The 25,299-nt window shown below is 51.1% G+C and overlaps 1 protein-coding gene across 1 annotated transcript in view; it reads left to right on the top strand.

The window, feature by feature from the left end:
* Positions 1-6,269: 6,269 nt before the first annotated feature.
* The window catches only part of LOC144111297 (uncharacterized), a 33,079-nt gene continuing 14,049 nt past the window's right edge, over positions 6,270-25,299 (top strand). The window contains exon 1 of the mRNA XM_077644546.1: positions 6,270-6,535. The gene's annotated coding sequence lies outside the window, so the exon portion shown is untranslated. The remainder of the gene's footprint in view (positions 6,536-25,299) is intronic.

Here is a 25,299-nt window from a genome sequence, read left to right as displayed (position 1 = left end):
ACCCACTGACCGACCGCTGCAGTGCATTGCTACAAGCTACAACCAGCGAGGCAAAGCGTAGCACTTTTTTTTTTTTTGCCCCGCCGCGGTGGCTCAGTGGTTAGGGCGCTCGACTACTGATCCGGAGTTCCCGGGTTAGAACCCGACAGCGGCGGCTGCGTTGTTATGGAGGCAAAACGCTAAGGCGCCCGTGTGCTGTGCGATGTCAGCGCACGTTAAAAGATCCCCAGGTGGTCGAAATTATTCCGGAGCCCTCCACTACGGCACCTCTCTCTTCCTTTCTTCTTTCACTCCCTCCTTTACCCTTCCCTTACGGCGCGGTTCAGGTGTCCAACGATATATGAGACAGATACTGCGCCATTTCCTTTCCCTCCAAAACCAATTATTATTATTATTATTATTATTATTATTATTATTATTATTATTATTATTTTTTTTTTTTTTTTTTTGCGTCAGCGGGCATGATATTTCATTTCCTTCAACGTATACCAGTTAGAATAGATTTATTACTAAGGTAAATGCTACTTTTAAGGTAATTATGCCAAACCATATTCATGTATACGCTTCAACGACTTAGCTGAGGCTATAGATAACCCAACTTCAAAGGCGGTGTTCTCTATCTATCATATCATTTCATGATGATGGTGGTGGATCTGTGCCCAAAGAGCGCCATAGCACAAGATGTTTTTAACCAATGTGTGAACAAAGAACGTAGCGTTGCGACAGCAAACAAAAATTGTCCTCGTCGTTTTTTGTGAGCTGTCTCAACGCTACGTTCATTCAGAAGGCATGCCTCACCAAACGGCCAGTGAACTTTTCCATCTACCCAAGGTGGAGTCAAAGACCCATTTCCCAGGTATTTCGCCCCAAATAGGCCGAGCACCAGGACAGAGGAAAGATTGTACCCATTGTATCACAGGTGGGTGACCGGCGGCAGAGAGGATCGAACCCCGCACCTCCCGCTTGCGAGGCGGGTGCTCAGACCACTAACCACCGGTGTGGTTATCATAGCACTTCGATGGAAAAAAATATGCTGAATGAAACGAAGCATTCTGTATAAGAAGAAGGTGACTAACACTGGCGCAAGCTGTTACGAAGAAGTAATCTAGATCGCGCAAGTTCTGATAATGCATAACCCAACCAAGCTATAACTAGTGTCAAATACAATTCACAACGCCGCATGTCGTTACGAGTATTAATTGACACACAATATTAAGCTAGGAGCCCTAGACTAAACAGTGAACACCCGCTGGAAATAAAAATAAGAAAAAACGATTACTGTAAAGATAACAGATAACGTAATCGGACAGCAGGCAACACTGCATGGTTATAAGACAGTACTGGATAGAAAACTGCTAAAGAGCATAAAGGATACCAAAGCAGTGAAGTACAGAAAAGGAAACATCGTCATTGTGAAGATATTACCTTGGTGCTTGAAAGAAGTGAACCTAGTAGTTTTCAAGGGCGCTTCTGGTCTCTAGAAACTGCTTTCAGAGCAGTAACTGCCAGTTTTTAAGGAGCCTGTGCCTGTCATGAACCTGCACCGGGAAAAGTATCTACATCGAGAAGTGTCTGCGCCAGGAAAGTGTCCACACATGGGAAAGCGTCTGCAGCGAGGAAAATTTCTACACCGGTAAAAGTGTTTACACCGGGAAAAGTGTATGCACCCTGCAAGTGTTCCACACCGGCGCAAGTGTCTGCACCAGGAATAATGACTAACTGGAATAGTATCTGCACCGGGGAAAATGTATACACCAGGAAAAGGGGTCTACACCGGGATAAGTGCCTACAGAGGATATAGTGATCATACCAATGAAAGTTTCTACACCGGGGAAAATGTCTACATTAGGGAAAGTGTATGCATCGGTGAAAATGTCTACAGCGGGAAAAGTGTCTACACTGGGCGAAGCGTCCACACCAGGGACATTGCACTGTGGAAAGTGTCTGTGCCAGTGGAAACTTCTACCCCGGGGAAAGTGTCTACACTGCGGAACGTGTCTGTGCCAGAGGAAATGTCTAAAACGGGGGAAGTGTCTACACCGGAGAAAGTGTCTACACCGGGGAAAGTGTCTACACCGGGAAAAGTGTCTACACCGGGAAAAGTGTTTACACCGGGAAAAGTGTCTACACTGCGGAACGTGTCTGTGCCAGAGGAAATGTCTAAAACGGGGGAAGTGTCTACACGGGAGAAAGTGTCTACACCGGGGAAAGTGTCTAACCGGGGAAAGTGTCTACACCGGGGAAAGCGTCTACACCGGGAAAAGCGTCTACACCGGAAAAGTGTCTACACCGGGAAAAGTGTCTACACTGCGGAACGTGTCTGTGCCAGAGGAAATGTTTAAAACGGGGGAAGTGTCCACACCGGAGAAAGTGTTCTACACCGGGGAAAGTGTCTACACTGTGGAAGTATCTACACCGGGGAAAGTGTCCACAACAGGAAAGTGTCTTCACAAGGGAAAGTCTCCGGACAGGGAAAAGTGTCTAGACCGGAAAAAGGTGCGTGGACCACATCATCACCGGTGATGCATTCTCAACAGTACCTACTAGTCGGACCACACGGACCTTGTGGTGCAATCCCAAGTAGACCACACAGTTTCTGTACCATCAGGCAGGCCGCGGGAGATTTGCGTTATTATGGCCGACAGGTGACAATAAACCCCGGAGGAAGTCCGTCACACGCTATCGCCGTAAAAATCGACGACTAAAAGGAAGCAAAAGAAATGTAAGAAAGACTCGGCGACTCGCGCAGCCGCCCTTGGCTCCTGCTGGAGACAGCCTTGCTAGCGAAGACGGGAAGGCTCCGCCCCGACACTGTTGCGTGAGGCTGGCTGCCCCGGAGGACCGGAAATAACCCTTCCACCACTTCGCCTGTCCTCCGGGGACCTTGAAGGGTGGCGGCCGCGCAACAGGTCTGACCGCTAGACACTCTCGGTGCCAAGCTCTCCGGCGACAAACAATGCGCAGCGCCTCGCCGCCGCCGAAGCAGCAAGACGATCGAATCGCGCGCCAGGCGCCGGCCGCAGCGTCGATGAGGTCGCCTTGACACCGGGGTGTCGTGGACAAATAAGCGCTCCATCAACCGGCGGTCACATCCCGTGAATGCGAGAGTATTCGTGAGAACGCGGCGCCGATGTTGACGGCGCTATAATAACCTGCCTAGTGCGTCAAGTGAACAACTCATCATCATGCTCAGGAGCCCGGTTACGTCCAGGGCAGGACAGAGGCCTCTACCGTTGATTTCCAATTAGCCCTGTCCACGGGCCAGCTGCGGGCTACCTTGTCTCCGGTAATTTCTGACGTCATCTCCTCACCTGACCCTCTGTCGTCTCTTGATACACTTTTCTTTCTGCGTAATCCATTCAATTTCCCATACGGACCACTGACTCTCTCTTCCCGTTAACTGTCCCACCGAAATCAATTTTCTGTTCTTAAATCCAGCTTTGTCATCATTTAGTAGAGTTCGTTATCTAACCCACTCTGTACTCTCAGTCTCCCAACGTTATCCCTGCGTCTTCTGTCCACAGCTGGCTACGATGTCCTCCGTTTAATCGAGGTATATAGCTGGACCTAGATAATTATACCTCTTTCACTGGTGCGGAGATTAATGGGGCTATAATGACAGGATCGAAAGGTGGAAAGGTCAGCACGAAGAATTCGACCCTGGTTTGCTATACTATTACCTCGTTCTTCTTGGACTGGCCGGTTCGGAAGCGAGGATGTCTCGTCTTTCCAAGAGGAAAGGTTTCGCACACCATACTAACGGCAAGTGCGAGCACACGGCCATTTCGAGCAACCTCCTTGTTAGCCTTGAAGTTCCGTGCAGCGCTTCTCGTAGAGTAAAAATACAAAATTTTGTCTGCAACGGTCACAGCTTATACTGAACTGACCTATCATGGTCCTTCATGACAAAGGCGTGAAGGACCACACGAAGAAGCACCCTATTTTAGAAACTATGTATACATATATATATGCTTATGAAGGGAGCCAACAGTCACCGAAATCAAGATGCACAGGGGAATGTGGCGCTGGTGAACACTCTAAAGGTTCGGTTACACTCAATAAACATAAATACCCAGGAGAGCAGCAGATTGGGCAGCCGTCGTCGTAGCTCAGTTGGTAGAGCACCGGACGCGATATTCGGAAATCGTGGGTTCGGATCCCACCGGCGGCATGGGAATCGCCTCTGACTGATACTAAGCATACGAATGCCCACCATGCAAAAAATGAACAAACTGACAACAGCCTGCTCACAAACCTCGTTGCCATCATCATTAAAGTCATATTTTCATTTCTGATCTAAGTTCATCGTCGCAAACTCAACCAGCAAGAAAATCAATCCCAAACAAACTCAGTTCGCTGCCTTATTATAAACGCCAGTCGCTTAGCACACGAAGAAGACCTGAACCTCACGATAATCGATGAAATCTACACATACTGAATTGAAAAAAAAGAGTTAAGCTCCGCCTTGAGGGTATGACGAGATAGCGTTAATGGTTTAATGCCTATATACTATGCGGAGCTGGTCGTTCTAGACTTTAGATTGATAGACCAGTGGGAGTACTCATACCATTCCTGGCGCAGTGGGGCAGCGGTCAGGAGATGCGCTACTGCCCTGCGATGGCAGGTGCTTCGACCGGTAGGAACTTGTGCGACCCAGGTTGCGCTTCCCGAGCAACCTTTCGCGACCAGTCATATTTTTAACCGCCACTTGCGACGGTGGCCAGTTTGCTAACAATCCGGTGGGCCCTTTGTGGTGACGCCACAAGGTCACGTGACCGAGGTAGCCCACCTAGCCCACGACAACGCTGGATTCTATGCAGAACGGAACCTTCACGCTAATAATATATGACGTGTTTTCGGGAAAGCCACAACAAATCTGCGGCCTGAAAAGACGATACGCATAGCCTGTCGGTAGCAGTAGGATGTACCTTCACGCTTAGCAACAGGAGGTTTGGTTTGGTTTATGGGGGTTTAACGTCCCAAAGCGACTCAGGCTATGAGGAACGCCGTTGTGGAGGGCTCCGGAAATTTCGACCACCTGGCGTTCTTTTACGTGCAGTGACATCGCACAGCACACGGGCCTCTAGAATTTCGCCTCCATCGAAATTCGACAGCCGCGGCCGGGATCGAGCCCGCGCCTTTCGGGCCAGCAGCCGAGCGCCATAACCACTCAGCCACCGCGGCGGCTAGCAACAGGAGGTATAGTTACGCTAACTATATGGACATGCTGAAAGTATAGGCTTGCATTTCATGTTTGCTTTCATTAGGCAACATGGACGCCGGCGCTCAAGGCGCTGGACATGACGCCAGGAGCAGGATGCAATGTGCCGAGGTCAAACACAGTGGTCGGTGTTACGATTGGAAAGTGCGTACATATCACAAATACAGAGCAGCGAGATCGTTAACCGCACGATCAAAGGAACGAGGGAAAGTACGCTTGTTGCGAAGAATGATTCAAAATGACAATCCACACAATATATATGTAAAGATATTTATCCTAGAAAGTAATCATCAAACGCCCCGAGGTCCCAGCGAAAGATCGTCCGAGCCCGTACGCTTTTGGTCTGGTTTGGTTTATGAGGGTTTAACGTCCCAAAGCGACTCAGGCTATGAGGGACGCCGTAGTGAAGGGCTCCGGAAATTTCGACCACCTGGGGTTCTTCAACGTGCACTGACATCGCACAGTACACGGGCGTCTAGAATTTCGCCTCCATCTAAATTTGACCGCTGCGGCCGGATCGAACCCGCGTCTTTCGGGCCAGCAGCCGAGCGCCACAACCACTCAGCCACCGCGGCGGCTTACGCTTTTCGAGGAGCGGACAACATGGTCAGAGGAAAAGCTGTCAGGCGGACGACGTAAGGTGAACCCGCAGACCTCCACAAGACACAGTATACAGGAAGTCTTCAGCGGTAGACTCGAGCCAAAGGCGGGGCCCGCACTGCGTAGGTTTGCATATCGCGTTGCACTGCAACTGTCCCGGACTCAGGGCCTGGCCCCATTGTCCAGGACAGCAGGGAACACCGGGGCAAAGCTAACGGAAGGGCGGCGGCAACGTTCCTTCCCAGCGATCCCACCGTCCCTGCTGCCAAGAGACGACCGGGCCGGCGAAGAAGGGCCGATGTGGGCCAGCGGACGACGGAGCACAAGCGTCGAAAGCGAAAGGCAGCAGCAGCCCACCTGCTGGAGAGGGCGAAACTAGGGCAGCTCGCCGCGAAAGAGGAGGTATATAAGCGCCGGTACGGAGGCATGTGGCATAGTTGTTCCTCCTTGGTCGCCGACTCGTTTCTCTTTGCCGCCTTCCCTGCCTGCCGCCGGGTTTTTTCTCTGCCTTCACTGTGTGTGCGTGGTGGTTCGGCCGAGCGACCCCCTCCCTCCCCCTCCTGTATCTCTCCCCTCCACTCAGACTACTACTGCCCGCGCGCGGCCGCCACTCATATCGGACTGTCGTCGTCGCCGCAGCTGAGCTCAAGTGCCCGACGTCGCATCCCCCCGAGATCTTCTTCATCGGAGAAGGGACCTCCCCCCACCCCAACGGTAGGTACCCACGCTGGCTGTGATGTGACTCGTCGAGTGGTACGACTACGCGCGGTCTGCGGCCCTGGTGTCTGTACATATGGAACCCCAACGCAGAGCTTCGCTTAGCAGCACGCTGTCTTCGACGGAATGTGGAGATATCGGGAGGTGTAGCTCTGCTAGCTGAATAGTTGTCCATGACTGCCCTCAAACGAAATGCGTCAAGAGCTCCGTCGGTGACAGGTGGAGGTCGCGTTTTATTCCAAGGGTTCGGATAACAGTTCCAGCGGGACTGAAGCTGAAGAGCCGGCGGGGTGCGCGGCTGAGGGGGTACGCGTCGAGGGTTTGTGCGCGTTACATAATGTGCGTGGGAGATAGAATCTTTCCATTGCGCAAAGCTTGATCCGGCGCCGCAGGTTGCAGCGCAGTTCTGCCTCCGTAAGGAACCTCGTCCTAGTAAGGTACCTATCTGTTGAACCATATTTATCGCTCAAAGTTCAATTCAGTGCTTCTCGTAGGGCAACAGTTTGCCATTTCGTCCGCGATGTTCGTAGTTCATGGTGAACTGCATTTACAGCTCTGATGGTTAACCTCAGCAAGTACCCGATATTCCTCGCGCTGCGAAGGTGTATAGAGAAAGGTCCCGGATAGGTAACGTGCGTCCTCGTGCCAACTTATCACTTCCTTTCGTGCTTGTCTGTTACGTCAGCTCAAAGTCAGCGTGCCGTTTCTTTCAAAGTTTTACTGCAGTGCGCTATCGCAAGTAGGAAAGTTAAGCGACAGCACGAAGAGATCCCGCGACTTCCCTGAGCCATTTAGATTAGCCTCTTAAGATAACAAGGGAAAAAGTTGCTCGTATAGACTCAATAGGAAATACGCGTCCCTTTGATTGAGCTGAGGTCCGGAACACCTCTAAAATCCGCGAATCTTCTAAATCAGTTCTTCACCGCGCTTTCAAAATGTGTCGCCAGCTTCCGTCTAACCACTGCGAGCGCGCATTTAGTAAGCCGATAGAGGCGCTCCTGAGCAAAGCTGTGACAAATGGCTTCACGAGCTCCTAAGGCAGAGTCAAGGCAGGCACTCCTATACGCGGAGAAAAACACAGCAAGGTGTTTCCCTTGAAACTCAGCCTACCTGCAAAGCTCCGCTCACGCGAATAACATAACAACCTGGACTCGCGTTCTTAGCCAAACCGCCCTTTCCCCCAACATCGGGGCCCGCACGTCTATTGACCGACAAACACCCTTCGACACCTGCAGCCGAGCGATGACCTTTTCGCTCGCTGGGAGAAGAAATCGTGTGTGCGACGCATGCTTAATAGAAGACGCTCAGTTCCTCCGCTGAACAAACTCCCTCCCCCCAAACCGCTCTGGTCCCGTTTCTTTTTTTCTCCCTACAATCGGCCGCCTCCATCGTGAAACTGTTCGCGGGCACACCCGCCCTACCAACATTGCCACAGCCCGCACACCGCGGCGCGTCTGTCGCCGCGCAAAAGTCGGCGGTATCCGCTTCCGCCTGCCCCGGGTCTATCGCTCGCGTCGCCCAGAGCGCGGCGGCTTAGGGAGATGCGAGATACGGCCACAGATGAACGCACATATACACCACTCTGTATACGTGAGGCACAACTCGGCGGGGAGTAAGTAGTGTCATCTAGCGTGCCGTCGTCTCCGTCGCCATCCTTTCTTTTTTCTCTTTCTTTTTTGTCGAACCCCTCCCCGCCCCAGTGTTCTCTTCCCCTGCGCAATGTTACACGGGGGGCAGGGAGGAGCCCTCCTTTTTTTACTGGGGTGTGTGCAGGGCGTATACGACAGAGAGGACCGGAATTCCTCCTCCGCTTCGGTATTTAACCTCTCTCCTCCGTCCAGTCTCCTTTCCACGCGCCATCTTTTGTCTTTCAGTGGTACTGCCGCTCCAGCAGCGTGGATAGCACCCGCGGCGAAGGCAGGCGAGAGAGGCCGCGGGAACGCCTTTGGCTTTCTCTTTTCAGCAGAAGGACCGGTTTCGGTTGTACCGTCTGTGAGTTGTTTCCGCGCGTGCGGCCCGACAACAGCTGTCTCTTTAGATTTTTATAGTTAAGCCTCGCTTCTTGTGTGCGTGCGTGCGTGCGCGTTCAAGATACGGCAACTCCTCGCCCACCCGACGCTGCTCTAGGCTGCAGATGGGCGCGAAAATGGAACCGAGAACAGTTTTTTTTTTTCTGCTGTGTAGCCGCGCGCGCGCCGAAAAAAACAACAATTTTGCATATGACAGAAGCCAAAATTTCCAGGGCCATCGCAATGCACCAAGCAAGTTCTCTAAGCGATCCAATTTCCTTCTTGAGTACTGCATGCGAGATAGGATGAACGGTTCAAGAAGTACCTAGAACCAGATTAAGAGAAAATTGTGCGTACATGAAACTTTAAAAAAAAGAAAAAGAAACACGCTCATTCTGTAGGGAACCCGCGCGCGCTTCGAAAGGCTTTTGAGCCATGCGCTGCATGCGGATTCGCTAACTTCAGCGTGTATGTATATATGCTTTTAAGACGATAATGGGTATCGTATTCAGGTACGTAAATTGCGGGACTTCGGAAAAAAAAGAAAAAGCAGGGTTACTGTGGAGACGTTTAATTCAACGACCGTTGGGGAGGAGAGAGATTACTGCACAAGCAGGCTCTCTCCCGCGATAACGCGAAACCCCTTCTATCTTCCTTTCGCAAAGACTCCAATTACTGGCGAAGGAAACCTTAATTGTCAGATCCCAACTCTGCATCTCAAGCGAGCTACTCGGAGTCGCCGTTCCAGATAAAGACCATGCTCGCTCGCTAAATCCACGCTGTTTGCTCCGTATTAACAATTCGCGCTACTTATTACCCTAATGGGTCTTTCCTAACCGCTGTATAACCATTCCACGAGTTTTTCCTCGCACGAGAAAAATAAAATAAAGGAGGCCATTTTTAAGAGGCACTGTTCGGAGAAACGTTCGCTTTTCTAAAGCTTCCACGTTATATAGCTTGTTTCTCGCCAACTTGGAGGATATAAAAGGAAAAATGCAAGGAAAAAAATCCTAGGTGTTTCACTCTTTACTGAGGGAAGCGGGTGATATAGATGGCGACAGAGTGCCTACGCCAAGGCCAAGAAGGGCCAGGCCAAGCTATACGTCACGTGACCCTCGCTGATCACGTTAGCTAGTACAGCGCTGAAAATTTAAAAACAAAACAAGAAGAGAAACCAGGCTGCAGCTGCTGTGACCAAACGACTTCCCGGTGTCCAGCTATACAACGCAAGCCCCCTTACAACCGACGCGGCTACCCAAGTGTATCAGGATGTCCGTTCCCCGGGAGCACACAGGAGTAGCCCCCACACGCGTGCGTAAACCCGGTCGGCGCGATCACTCCCCCCTCCGGACTACTACCGGCCCGCCTTGCAGCTATAAAGGCGCGTTGGCTCAGCTTTGACGTCTCACGCTCTCTGCTTGCTTACTTCTTGACTAGGGCCGGGTGTGAGCAGTATGCACATACACACACACGCACGCGCACACACTGGACGGCTACTTTTAGCATCGGCGATCGAACCCCCGCGTGGGGACAACCGGGCAGACCGATTCATGCGTGGCAGGGCTTATATTTAGAAGTAGTACTCGCTGCTGGTGCTCGGGGCTATACGCGCGCGCACACATGTGCCGGAGTGTGCGCCGGCTCGCTCCAACGGGAAGGCTCCTGCGCCGTTGACCCAGACGCACTGAACCGACGACGGCTCGCCGGGCGCATGCGCACAAGCCTGTCTGTAGCTCGCTCAGGTCTATATGCTTGCGCTCTGGGAGGAGAGATACCTCTCTTTACGTAACCCGAGGGGGCGGCTGGGAGCCCGTTTTGTATGCTTCCTCTATCCAACTCTCTGTAAGCGGCTTAGTCCCTTTGCAGCAAGTGACGTCAGCAGTAACGCTTGACGACAAGAGGTTAAAGGGGGAAGGGATAAGGAACACGGTTAAACGAGTACAGACAAAATTTCGAACGCAAACCCCTTACGCAAATTTATTTTGACAGTCTATTGAATGTACATAGACTTATGTCTATAAATTCTATAGACTCTCGACAGACAAACCCCACAGACCAGTCTATAGGCAATACAAATCCTATGGGGAACCTGCGCTGCCAAGGTGGCACTCCAATTGTTCCATTCGGTGAGTCAAAACTGCTTTTGTCAGCCGCTTGGGCCGCTGCAAACGCGAGAACACCTTCTGCGCGATTAGATACCCGCGTCTGGCTGACAGCATTCATTGCCTAGCTTCTCTCGGCGTAGCCCGGATAGCTGACGCACGGCACGCTCGCCTTCGAAAGAACGCGGAGGCTCACGCCAATAAGCGCCTGAAGGTGGCGCGGAAAAGTACTAAGAGTACTACCCAAAACTGCTTGCTCTTCTCGCTAGGCAGTGTGTTATGGCGCTGCAATCGGCCCCGCAAACTTCAGCGCAAGTTCCCCATAGACATTAGACAATCTATAGATTTATGGCCATGCACTTTTAGTAGACTTTTGTCTATAGACAGTCTATACACTATGAATAGACAAAAATAAATATCTATAGGAAGGCTAAAGAGTCTATAAGAAGTCTATAGACCGTCTATAGACCATTTTTTTAAGGTACAAACGATATGATTTGTGTCATGGCGTAAGGAGATGCCTTGTATCAAGATTCGGTCGCAGGTGTTATGTGGAACATAATTTGATTTTCAACGTCGTCCGAGGAGCCGCTCGGAATTTCCGCCCGCATCCGATGACGCCACGGTGCACTTGCCCCAATTGTTGTGACGTCATCGAACCTAGCGATAGTTCTCAGCGACAATCAGGGCTTGTCGGAGAGGCCGGCGTCATCAATAGTGTGGTGTTCCAGGTTGGCCGGTCGACCGTGACGTCACGGTACACTTCAGCGCTAGCGCCGCGACTGAGACCGAAACTGCCGGTACAAAATCGTTTGTAATTAATTATTAACGCTGCGCGCTAGAGTTAAACTCATTTTCATGATTACTAGACCTGTAGGCTTCTTTCAAGGCAAAAATCGGGCACCCATAAGCCCAATTAACAGACATTGGATTTTAACGAGCCGAAGCAACATCTAAGGGAGAGGGGCTATGTGTCGGGACTTACGTAGAGGAGATCTCCGGATTAATTACGACGCCGTAGCAGGCGTTCTTTAAAAGGCACTGAAACTGAGTACACGGGTGCTTTTGCATTTCGTCCGCACTGAAATTCGGCAACACTCCCCATCGCTCTTTCGTCGCAGATGCCCTTGCGCCATAAAAATTTATCGTCATCAGTACTGCAGACGGCACGCTTAACGCGAACGCTCGAGTGCGTGTCTTCCACTGGCATTAGCGCCGCTGAGTCCGAGAGAATGACAGGGTGGAAGCAGGGGCTGGCGGCGGCACAACCTCCGACGCAGACTAAGTTACGACAGAGAATGGTTTAGGCCCACATCCCGAAAACAAAGCTACAAAATAACACCAACCTCGTTACGGTATAATAATCGCTGCTGTTGTCACCAGTGGTCAACCCCGCTAGCTTGGAATCTCCGCTATTTAGGATCCCGCTCCTTTGACCCGTTTTCGATACGCTCATTCCCCAGGCCGCTCAAGGCCGCTCAAGGCAAATGGCGAATCTATCACACCCATAAATGATATCCCGGGGGCCACAGGCGGCCAGGAGGTCGACAATGAACGGAGAGACCTTCACGGCTACTCCGTCTCGTCCTTATCCTCCCCGCTTCACACGAACGACCGTGCAGCGTCTACGGAGGCTACAAGCTAAGCTCGAACCAATTAGGAGTCCCACCCACAAAGCTGTCCACACGTAAAAGAACGTAGATTGATTGGCTCGTCGCTCCTGCGGTGACCAATCATGATTAGCCAGCGAAGCGACACAAAACGACGTCGATGAATCACAAACGCCTAATTGGTTAGCGGTAACGTCGAATCTATACAGCTTAGCTTGCATCACACTGCACGGTTTTCTCTAACACAGGGCACGGGAGAACACGGGTAGACAAAGGTAGCACTTGCGTACATTTTGGCCCATTTACCGCAAGGGCGCATTCGAGAGGAAAGCCGTTCCAGGCGAAATGCAGAGGGGAGAGGGGAAGCAGGGGAGGAGGAATAGAGAGGGAGAGAGGGGGGAGAGAGAGAGAAGGGTGATTTCACGCGCTCACACCTCGGCTTCAGCCGCCGGGCATGAAGGCGCCGCTGGTGAAAGCGTGTTGGGCGGACACGCTGTGTCCAGGGAAGGATGTGGAGCGCGGAGAGCCAGGAACCGGACTTTTCCTGATCGTGACCGGCGCTCCTTGTTGAGCCTGCGTGACCGCGCTAAGTATACTCGGGCGCCTGCTTTTGAGAGCGCGTGGTTGTTAACCGGCTTGTAAAATGTACTCGCACACTTTGTAACGCCCGCTAATAAACTGGCGCTGCTTTGCTTTTCTTTGTTGTCGCCTTTCCGATAAGAAAATATTTGGAGAGCCCATTACTGCCAAAGCCTAAACGAATCTAGGCCCAGGGGGGTAATAAAGGTGTTAAGAAGGAAAGAAGGTCAGCGATGGAAGAAAGGTTGTTGAGAGCGGCTGAGCGAGTAGTTTTATTCGCCAGACCGAGGACCATCAACTTAAATGTGCACACGTCGGCGCATGCGCACTAAAAGAGAGAAGGGAACGTGCAGGTGCTTCCGCTGGTGGTCGAAATGGGCGCCAGTGAGCAGCGGAATAAGGAAATTTCGGCCCCGCACTAAAATACGAAACTAAGGTCCAGATACGATCGTCACCATCTGGTTTCTTTATATATAAGTATATATATATATTATATCGCCATCATTTTATATCATATATATAGCGCCATCATTTTTCTTCGTCAGTATTTTCTTTATAATTCGAGCGCACTGCTTGTCTTTCTATGTTAACGTGTTTGCACTTAAAACTGCGTCCACGACAACTGCACAGCAACTAGTCGAGGAAGTTTCAGTGCATCTGCCAACTCAGCAGTGTCTCGGCGACGAGAGAGACCTTCTGTTAGTAAGCTAGGTTGTTGGTTCGAACCCTTGCAGCAGTAAAAACTTACAGGCGTTAACTAAATACGACGGCACCTTCGTAGAAGTGACTTCGGTACGCATCAACGAGACGGAGTCGCACACATTGATTCGGGGTACCGCTGCAATTCACCCTATAGTTCTCAACAGTCATCCACAGCGAGTCGTTTAGGAGCCCGATCGGCCATGTATACAAGATGCAGGGAGATGGGGTGGGGTGGGGGGGTGCAAAAAATTATTCGCAGTGCTCATGCCGGGAATGCTACACCTCCAACCCCCCCCCCCCCCCCCCCCCCCGCCTCCTTAAACACGAGTACGCACCGAGCACCTCTCGAAAAAAAAAATAATAAATCTTGGCTAGGTGCCTGAGCTCGATACATTACTTGTCTCTAGGGGGCCTTCAAGGAAAGCACCCAGTCGGCGGTAGTGAATTGTGCTGGCGTGAAGTTTCAAAACCGGCAGAGCTGATTCTAGCACTAGCGTGTTCCTCATTTCGACGGCGTACTATATAGCTCGAAAAAAAAAAAGAAGAACGAAGTGACTCAAGCAATCTGACACTAGCGGAGATTTAGCTCGTTGAATGGAGTAGCTTTTTATTGGCGTTTCTTGAAACCGCAAAAAAAACTAAAAAAAAAACTCCCTAGACCGGTCCATCGCTTCCTTCAAGAGTGTTAACCCGGGCAGTCTCACGAATCAAGGCATCCTCACCGAGCTTAAAGGCTCATTTTATTCGCAGGCTGAAAAGAGAACGCACGCCTCGTCTGGGTTCTACACTTCTTTCTTACTCGTTCCCGTGTCTCGAAAGCGTATATATAACGGTGCCCGTTTAAGCTCTTAGCGCGTTGCGTTTCCTGATTGGCTCGCGGCAGTCTCGAACACGAGAGCTCGCCTCTGGCGAAGCTCCCACGCTGCTACGCCTTCCTCCCCCCCCCCTCTCTATTTTCTTCTTTCTATCCTCTTTTGTTCTATACACGGCTCACTTTCTCTCCGAGCCATCTCGCGATACCCGGCGAACCTTTCACCGAAGATTGATGGCCGGCCGCTTCGAACGCCGAGAGCCAACCGCACAGTATACCCGCTACACTGTAGGGCATGGAAAAAAAAAAAACTGAGCGAAGCCTGTGACGCTTGACGAAGGCAGCAGCTGCAGGAGAAGGAAGTGTCTTCGACGACGTGTGACGCCAGCACGCGCTGTCTGCCGTAGGCGCTGCCGACAGCGCCGCCAGCAGAGGGCGTCAAGGTGTAATCCTCGCGCTGTGGAAACGAGAATAGCAATTTCCGCGCTGTGCGTCTGTAAATCCCCCCGCTGTGGGATATGTGCCTGGGACTCTGATCCACTTTTTTTTTTTCTCTGGCGCGTCAGCTGTTCTCGGTTTAGCACCCGCATACGGTGAAAGCTGATTGGCTGTTCCTGACAAGGTGCTCCCCGCAGGGATCTTTTTTTGTTTGTTTGCTCGTTCGCGCTCCAATATGTCGACGCTTCGCGACTTCCTTGTCCGTATAGTTTCTGAATCGCGCCTCCGTTCTAGACGCGAGTTGTCCGATCAGACTTCGCTCTTAACAGCGCTGGAAGTTTCACGAGTCTTGTTTCAAAGGCCCTGAAGTCGCCTCAAGCTTTCGGGATGCGTTAACTGCGTGTGTTGCAAAATGGGTCCCGTCTCAATCTTGAAAGATTTTTACATCGCTCTGTTCAGTCCGTAATGATGAAAGCAATTCCACAGCATATGTCAGGCTTGCTACTTTTACCTGACATCTTCCATGGTTAGATTTAATCCCAAGCAGACTCAAGGATATAATTGAATCTTAGTGTGAACACTAGCGCGTTAGAAGTGACACGAATGCGTGGTCGCATCATCACCACAGGAGGACAAACACCTCACCCAGTGACCTCTGATCACTCAATCCTGTTCTGCTTTAACGGCGACTACCGTATCCCGGGAAATTTGTTGAGGTGGTCATTCCATTTGACCCTTTGCTACCTTTGACTATGTTACCCTCCCCTTGGTACCCACTCAGCTGCTCTAACAGACGCCCGATTGTCAGTGCGCATCATATGCATTAACCATGCCAACACCCTGCTCTCAATGTCAAAGAGGATGCTATAAAGACATGTTTATTCTTCGATACGTGCTAACCTCTTTCTCTGACTTGACCTTATACTATGAGGCCAACGCATACCATGTGCCTCTGTTGTTGTTCGCTCGCATCAGCTTCCAAGTTCTTTGAACGTCTTGCAGCAATGAAACAAAAGCCCGAGAAAGCTTTTCGAATCTTGCACCTTCCTCCCAATCGACACTCACATGCAGCTCAACTCTGCCGCGCGTCCAGCGTTTGTGCAACGTATTTAGCAGAGTCGCCAAAGGAAAACTTCGATTATGACAGTAACCGATCACTATCACCCATGTGAGCGCACCAATGCAGCTGCAAATGAAAGCTTTGCAGCGTTCTCAGGAACGTCACAGTTGAAAAATTCGTCCCGGTCCGGGGATCGAACCCTGGACCACCGCATGTCTTGAGCAGTCGCTCTACCAACTAAGCTAACCACGACGGCTAACAACTGGCGAGGCAAGTCCGAATTGTTCAACGAATCGAAGCGGGAACGGTGTAAGTCTGGTGTATTCAGGGTATAATCTCTTAATGTGGAGTAAAATTCGGTGAACGGAGTAATTGCTCATTACCGTACCACCTGCGTGCAGCTATCCGACAACTGATCGAGTATTTCCACTCAAATACACCCATAGGCTTGAATACAGTATACACATTGATGTATAGTCGGGGACAAAAGTCTGTGGACCACTTGTTCCTCAAACGAAGACGATAGCTCTGCTATGAGCCAGCGGATGGAGACCACACTTGTGGAGGTGAAAATCAAAATTTTGTTCCTTCATCTACAAAAGTGCGGTCTCCAGCCGCCGGCTAATAACAGAGCTATTGGTTTCGTTTCAGGAACACGTGGTCGACAGACTTTTATCCCCGACTGTATTTGTCGTATCGAATCACAGCATATTGCAAAGTCGACACGCATTGCAAAGTCGACACGGACCTTCGTCGCTTGACACTTGATATAAGAACTCGAAAAATTAAGAGTTCACTGCGGCTACCCGTATTGGAGGAATGCGAAGGCGTTGCCGCCTCCTCGAAACTCGTCGCCTTTCAAATTTAGCGCCATGTTGCTGTCCCGTCCACTTATTATACACCCATACAACCTATTCAACCGTCCATTCGCTTTTGTTTCTAATCAACTAATTAAACAATGGCAATCGAACTTTTTGTTCGATTAATTATCCCTCATCGAACACATTTCAATCCATTTCCAACTTCATTTTCCCTTCTCTGCCTATTTTGCCGTCCACGGCTGTTTTCCCATCCACTCACAATATCGACGTCCGCGCTATTTCGACGTTTTTTTTTAAATATTAATAATTAATTAACTGATCATTCTATTGACGTCAATTTTTTTCGCATCATCCTCACATCGTCCTCTATCGATCAGAATACATTCGTTTGATGCTACCTCCTCTGAGAACGTCACAATCAATGCGGACACGTTTTGGTGATACGACCCCGCCGACATATCCTAGAAATGCTTTCGCATTAACAAGGCGCTAAATAAATTAAAACTTATACGCAGCCAATCAGGTGTAGCACCGTTAAAGTTCAGAGCGCGGAAGGAAGCTAGGGAGTTTAGATGTGTACCCCCGTAAGCGGAAATCTCGGCTTCCGGGCTAACGCAGAAATAGCTAAGACCACACTTTCGAACTAGGGCAAGATGGATCCCGCCGCTCATTGTTTGTCGTGAGCCGTCCCACTTTGGAATCGACCATCCAGTGTATCTAGCTCGAGTGTTGACTTCCGGTTCAAAAGAATAAATCCGAAAGGCCGCCTACTCGAAGAAAAAGATAAGGGGGTTAAGTCACGTGGTTGCTGCGTGTCCCTCGGTTTATAAAAGCGCCATTTGAACCAGTCGCGAGCGTAATCCATAGACAGGAGCACCTTCAAGTAGACGCGATGTTCAATGAAATAAAGAAAAAAAAGTTTTGCACAGTCTGTCTGAAAACGCAGCAATTTTTGCTTGATGTCTGCAGAAAAAGCAATTTTTCAACAAGGAACTCCCGCACAGGGCCAATACAACGATGAAGAATAATTAATTGAAAGTGACTATTACCGAAGCAATTAAGAGGTACAATTTGAAGTGAGCCTTTAATTTCTCGAACATATTCGCGTTCGAGAGCGTGGCGATTCAATCAGCTAGCCACCGCGGTGGCTCAGTGGTTACGGTGCTCGGCTGCTGACCCGAAAGACGCGTGCTCGATCCCGGCCGCGGCGCATAAATTTCGATGGAGCCGAAATGCTAGAGTTCCGAGTACTGTGCGATGTCCGCGCACGTTAAAGAACCCCAAGCAGTCAAAATTTTCGGAGCCCTTCACTACTGCGTCCCTCGTAGCCCGAGTCGATCGCTTTGGGACGTTAAACCCCCAAAATTATTAATCTGCTAGGACCTCTACCAAGCACATGAAAGTTCGTCTGTGACTATGCTTTACAGCTAAAGTTAATAGCTTGACAATGTAAGCTTACCTGTCAGAGTGCTAGGAATCCCGTTCCAAGTGCGTCGTTTCGAGTGGAACCATACTGCTGCGCGGACCGCGGAAAGTTACCTACCATTCTATCAGGCGGCGATTTCGTTCTGCGTTTCTTTCAGCACAAATCGCAGTCGTCCCAACGAAACGTCTCAATCGCCGCTTATCACCGTCGCTGATCGAATCACGGGGCAACCAGCTTCGTAGTGAAGCCGCCTGCCCAGAAGACGGCAAGCTCGCATTGTCATGGCACACGAAACCCGCTCCGACTGAGGCACGCCGCTTGCAACACAAGCAACACTGGCCGCTGTCCACGTCGTCGCTATTCGTCATATCTGCGCGTTTCGCGTGCGCAGTGTAATACGTACAGCGAGCCGATCAGAGAGCACGCAGCCACGCGTGAGCCGGCGGTGCCGTGACTTGGCACTAATGACCCAATGCGACGCCGCTGAGGTATGCAGCGGTCACCGAGCGACTCCGAACGTCGCTGTTTCCCCTTCGCAACGACGACCGCATTTCCCCCCGCTTAATTGAGGCTTAAATGGCTCGGCCCGCGCCGGTTGTCGCTCCCGAATCTGCACAGCCCGAACACGCAGAGTCGTGGGACAGCTGTTGTGGCCGGCGGCGTCATTCTGTGTGCAACATAGGGGAGAGGGGCAAAAAAGTAAAAAAAAAAAAGAAGCTGCCGTTGTAACCAGGGCATATGCTGTGCACGCGAATTTCCGCGCTTCGTGAAGGACGGATGCACCGCTCGCTGAGCGTGTATTAAGGTGCGCCCGGCCAAATCTTTTAACTGGCGTGATTTTTGCATCCCTAATTGCGCCTTGTAAAAGGCTTCTCTCGGCTAAACCGCCGGCGTGCTTTGTTGGCGTCGAGCGGCACGCGCTGGCAGGGGTCTTTTAATTTTTCTCACAATAGTAGACTGTCCGTCCGATGCAAGTGTGCTGATGTGATTGAATTGTGTTGGCAGGATGTTTCGACGCGAACTCTAGTAGGGGCAAGATTAATCTCCGCGCTCCAGACGACAGTAATTTTCCCATGGGGAACCTGCGCTGCCAAGGTGGCACTGCAATTGTTCCATTCGGTGACTCAAAACTGCTTTTGTCAGCCGCTGGGGCCGCTGCAAACGCGAGAACACACTCTGCGCGATTAGATACCCGCGTTTGGCTGACAGCATTCATTGCCTAGCTTCTCTCGGCGTAGCCCAGATAGCTGACGCACGGCACGTGCGCCTTCGACAGAGCGCGGAGGCTCACGCCAATAAGCGCCTGAAGGTGGCGCGGAAAAGTACTAATAGTACTACCCAAAACTGCTTGCTCTTACCGCTAGGCGCTGTGTTATGGCGCTGCAATCAGCACCGCAAACTTCAGCGCAAGTTTCCCATACCGCCTGCAGAAGAAAAAAAATTGCATACTGTAAAGCCTGCATATTACAGGTAACGACAGAAACCTCAATGCTGAATGAAATGCGCGTATTTTGAGTGACGCGATTTTAAGAAAAGAGCTCGGGCTACGTCTGCTGAACGCGTCTTCAGATCATGCCCAACAGGGCCACACAGGGACGTCTACCAAATTATGCGATGATGGATATAACAATCGTAAAATAAACTGCACTGTAATGCACTGCTCCGACTCAACAATTCTCAAATTAAGAACAGGCACTCCAGCGTTTCGCAGTTCGTAGCTGATCGACAAGCAGTCACGAACCAACATCAGATACCTCGCAGTTTCTGGACGAAAAAATTGCAGGTGGACGCTTAAGCTCCGCCTTAAGGGTATGACGCGATACCGTAATGATTTAATTCCCACTTATGCAGAAGGTCATTCTCTACATTACATTCATAGATCCCCGGGAGCTCTCGTCCCACCCTTGGCGCAGAGGTGCAGCGGTTAAGCGATGCACAACTCCCCTGCGATGGGAGGTGCTGCCACCCACCGGTGGGCTTGTGCGACCCAGGTTTCTCTTCCGGAGTGGCCAATCATCACCTGCCACGGTGGGCAGTTTTCTCACTATCCGGTGGGCAGTTTGCGATGACGCTGCAAGATCACGTGACCTAAGTGGCCCACCTGCCTCCTAGGTTGTTCTGTGGGGACCACCTGCCAGAGCTAAGTCCGTGATGATTCGCTCACAATGCCGACCGTGGATTTTCTGGAGAACGGGGCCTCTAACGCTATCGCGTTAAAATGCGAAAACCATTGAGGACCTCTACAAACGCACCGGCTTACAACACGCATACCGCGGCAGGCACAGGATAGTTAACAGACAAGATCGCGCGGGTGGTACGACCGGTCCACCCGAACCCGTCGGCGAGCATGCCTCCCTACCTGATGCCCTCAGCGCAACAGCAAAGGAAGCTTCGGCAACCCTCACGCATGACGTCGTCTCGCCACAGCTTCCCGCGTGCTTCGCTTATATGCAGTGCCGACGTCTGGAACGCCTCGTGCAGCTGGCTGTCACTGCGCAAATCGCGGCGTCCGCAGCACAGACGCCCCTCTGGACGCAGACATTCATCACACTCGTGCGTCGCCCAAGGGCGAGTTTGGGACCAAGGTCGACGACAAAGAAGCGTGCGGACAGGTCGGAGGAGATGCCGCGGAGAGATTGGGGCCGCGTCAGTGCATGGCGCAGGTGTCTCTCGTAGACTGCGAATAGCGCATGTGTCGTGCATACAGTGCGCCGACGCGCGGAGGTCGGACTTCTGAGAAGACGTCGTCGCCGCGAGGACGGCCTTGTCCGGACGACCTATTCGTGTTACCCGCTCCTTTCCTGATGCCTCCGGCGTGCTTACCGGTGTTTTAAAAGCGACGACCCCAATCGTAGACTCGTTGCCCGGCGTGACTGCGAAGGGCAGAGGTTGAGCTAAGTGCTAAAATAAGATTGCTGTACAACGCCATTATCCGCTAGTGTTCTGGTTTGGTTTATTGGTTTATATGATTTTAACGTCCCAAAGCGACTCAGGCTATTTGAGACGCCATAGTGAAGGGCTCCGGAAATTTCGACCAGGGTGCGACTCTGCGCTGCTTCGGAGACGACCACGCCCAAACCGATCACATCGGGGAGAGGGAAACGTAGGAGAGAGAGAGCGGTCCACCACCTGGACGACCCGAGGCGGGGCGCATGAGAATGCAAGCATATATGAAGGCGCGAGACGGTGAGAAATTAGCATCGCCCGCAGCAGCCGGAGATACGGAAACGGCCTGTCCGCGCAGGCGCGCGCTAGCTTTGGTGGACGCCATTGAGGAAAGTGGCTGGCGATTTTCATCGTCGTCCGGGACAATCGTCGGACTTCGTCGAAGGAGAGGCGAATAGCGACGCCGTGCGCACCGCCGCCGGAACTGTTACCTTGAACCGGAAAGGAAGAGGGAGAGGAGGGTACGAAGAAAGCAACCACGCCCGCGCCTCCAGTCCCGATGGACAAGAGACAGTCCTGTTCGCGGGGATGAAGAAAAAAATGGGAGAGAGACGAGCCTCTGCTCCTTATTATCTGTGTTTGAATGAAGGGCTGAAATCCGGATAGACTGCAGTCCCCTCAGACGTAGAGAAAGGGGTCTCTGCTTTATTATTCTCTCGCTGTTACGAAGAAGAGTGGGCGTTGTGGTGGGAGGGTGATTGGACGGAGTGATAACAGTGACGGATGCCTTTAAAGATACTGTCGTCACCGTAGGCAAGACAGCGCGAACCTTATTAGGGCGCAGTACCTGCGGGCGGAGCACTGCGGAAAATGCTTCCAGATGTGGCCGCAATACGAAGAGAAGGATACACAATGGGAAAGATAGGTAACTGCTAGACCAGTTATTGCCCCCCACCCCCACCCCGCCGCAGTGACTGTTCTTCCGGTTGACCATATACAGGGCGGCTGCAGTCTTATCAAAAACGAAAAAAAAAAGGAAGAAACTACAGGAAGAGGCGCATACGGCGTCACGGGCTGCGAGTCACCCAACTATATTTCCTTACAGGCCGGCGCTAGTTTTGAAAACGCGTCGAATAATTTAACAATGGTGTAATGGAATTTGTGTGTGTTATTGAGTTCAGGCGTGTGTTCATTAATAAGATACTTCTACCTTAGTACCACTGCAAGGAGTTACGACCAAATTAAATGTGCAGAGCATCTCACTTTATTCAAGACAGACAGTGTAGAAAGTTTGGTTTACACGAGGGTTTAACGTCGCAGAGCGACACAGGCTATGAGGGGCGCCGTAGTGAAGGGTTCCGGAAATTTCAACCACCTGGGGTTCTTTAACGTGCACTGACATCGCACACGGGCCTCCAGAATTTCGCCTCCGTCGAAATTCGACCGCCGCGGCAAGGATCGAACCCGCGCCTTTCTGGTCAGCAGCCGAGCGCCGTAGTCACTGAGTGAATTAATAAATTATCATTCAAAAACAAACTTTTAGGACCTATTCCTCCATCCAGACAGATAGTCCTCGCTCTAAAACGCTGCTCTCTAGCTATTTCAACAGGGTGAGTTGTTGGGCTAGTTGGTGTTCATTATCAGCTATTGCTGATAATGAAATGGCAGGATAAAGTTTATAAGCTAAGACAATTTCATTTCACGGCAGTGGCGCCCCCTGGGGGCAGACTTCCGCCACTCAATTTTCAAAGCTTCTCAAGAGACGCCATCGAAGCCGCCGCGACAGCCAGACTCCCAGGCGCACGCCAAGAGCAAAAGGTCGGGATCATTTTTAGCAAGTAAGTGCGCGAACGAAAGGGGGGGGGGGGGGGGTGCTCGCTGAACGGGGCACCTCAGAGTGGCGAGGGGGAAGGAAACCAATCATGCGGAAAGTTTGACCCCGCGCCGCGCATACACTCCTGTAGTTTCTCCGCTTTTCTCGACTTTCCTGTTTTAGGAAACGCCGAACCCAGCGCGCGTTTCCTGCGCCAGACTCTGTATATACACTCACTGTTCAATCAAGCGAGACGGCTGGCGCCTTTTTCTGTTTTGTTTTGTTTCCAGTTGTGCGTATACGTCTCTTTCGACGGCACGCAAATAGCGTCCGGTAACCGCCGTCCAGGAACACCGTAGAGGCTATAGGCAGGACCGTCGCATGCGAACTGAGGAACCCCCGACCATGGACGTAGTACAGTGCACACTAAATACACTCTCGTTACGAAACATAATCATCATCATTCGCCAGATTACGTCCGCTTGAGGACAAAAGTCTCCTCCATAGGTTTCCTATCAGCGGTGTACTCCATTAGCCGCGGTCAGCCTATTTCAGCGAGGAATCAATTTAAGAGGTATTGGCCGAATGTTATACCCTGTGACCTATAATTACAACAGTGTGGCCACGTAGTGCACCAGAAATACTACGTATTGCACCAGAGGGGAAGGGGGGCAGGCCACCAGGGAGGCCAGTTACTGCATCAGGGTGGTCAGTTATAGCACCAGTGTGGTCAGTTATAGCGCCAGGGTGGTCACGGTTTATGGCTTATGGGGTTTTAACGTCCCAAAGCGACTCGGGCTATGAGGGACGCCGTAGTGGAGGGCTCCGGAAATTTCGACCACCTGGGGTTCTTTAACGTGCACTGACATCGCACGGCACACGGACCTCTATAATTTCGCCTCCATCGAAATTCGGCCGCCACGCACCAGGGTGGTCAGTTATAGCATCACGGTGGTCAGTTATAGCACCAGGGTGGTCTGTTATAGCGCCACGGTGGTAATTTATTCCGCCAGGGTGGCCCTCCGTCACACCGAAGAGCCCAGGTGTTTCTTCAAAAATGTGCACGTGACGTGCCACGCGAACGTTTCGTAATGTGGTCCCATGTTCCTGCCACCGCAGACCACCCTCCCCGTTGCCTTTCCTGCTCCGCTGACTTACAAAGGCCGTACTATACGGACTGGCCCCTACAGCGTGTAGCGTGCGACGTTTCAGACAACGCGATCACGAAACAAAGGCGGGGGCGTTACCGGCCATTGTTTTGCAACAAACCGCGCCAGGGCGTTACCTGCGTTACCTCACAAAATAAGGCGCGGAAAAAGGAACAGAAAAGGCGGCCAACCGCCCCTTGCGGGGAGTGTGTGCTCTGCCACGCAAAACTTTTCTTTTAGAATTCGAGACGTCTTTCTTTTCAAATATATTTTATTTACCTTACAGCTCTCGCCTGCAAATCAAAATTTTCCAGTATTCCTATTTCGTTTACGGTTCGCTCCCACGATTCATTCCTTTTCAAGTCTTTTCATTTCCTGCACGTAAAGCACTCTTCTCTCATTCAATTATTCATACATCTCACAAAAATTCAATTTCCTATTTACTTCAATGACTTATTATCCGGCTTTCAGGTGCATTATTACGAGATTTTTTGGGCATTAGGACAGCGCCACGCGAGTGGTTGACAAACCCCCACAGTGGGTATGTAGCATTTCCTACCCGATGACAACAACTACTACCACAAAAACAAAACTTTCACCTGATTCGACCAACAAAATCGCAACTACGGTTAAACCCCTCGTTGAAACAGAAAGATCCAATAACACTGCCTCGTTGAGCAAGTAATCTGTCTTGTCTATCGCTCTGTTGTAGCGTCGTCACTAAGGGCACAAAAGCATTCATTCCTTCGGCCACAGCGTGAAACACCACAGCTGTTTGTATGGCCCTCGGGGAAGAGAGAGAAATGTGGTGCGCATTCCAGGTCAGTTTCACCACGTCGCCACAACCTCCCCCCCCCCCCCCCCCCCCTCCCCCTTTTTTCTCTGTCGCATTGAAGCGCGGTTGAAAGAGAGAATGCCAACGCCCTCTAGATGCCGACCTCTCATTCACCGTCGCTGCCACTTTTCGGTGCCCTGTATATATGCATGCAGAGCGGCCGCAGCCGAATCCAATGATTGCCGCATATACGCAATCGCCGTTGTTGCGCGCCCGGAAATGTTGGCATTATAATTTTCCTTGCTGGAAGAAAGAGCAGGAGAGAGGTATGAAAATACAAAGAAAACAAATTCGAGGAGGCAAAGGAACAGCAGAATACAAAAGCGCCAACATATGGTGTCTGTTTCTTGCTTCGCCTTTCGTCTGCAGTCCTTTCGTCCGCAGCCTCTTTCGTCTGCAGTGTTTTTTTTTTTTTGCCTGTCGTCTGCAGTGTCTGTTCTTAGTCTTTCGTCTGTTTGCGCGGTTATTTTCTACAATGCATTACCAACTAGCTCAACTGTCAGTATTGCCTAGTATTGATC

Source organism: Amblyomma americanum, chromosome 11 (genome assembly GCF_052857255.1).
Source record: "Amblyomma americanum isolate KBUSLIRL-KWMA chromosome 11, ASM5285725v1, whole genome shotgun sequence".
Taxonomy (NCBI): domain Eukaryota; kingdom Metazoa; phylum Arthropoda; class Arachnida; order Ixodida; family Ixodidae; genus Amblyomma; species Amblyomma americanum.
This window is presented reverse-complemented; position numbering and strand designations above follow the sequence as displayed.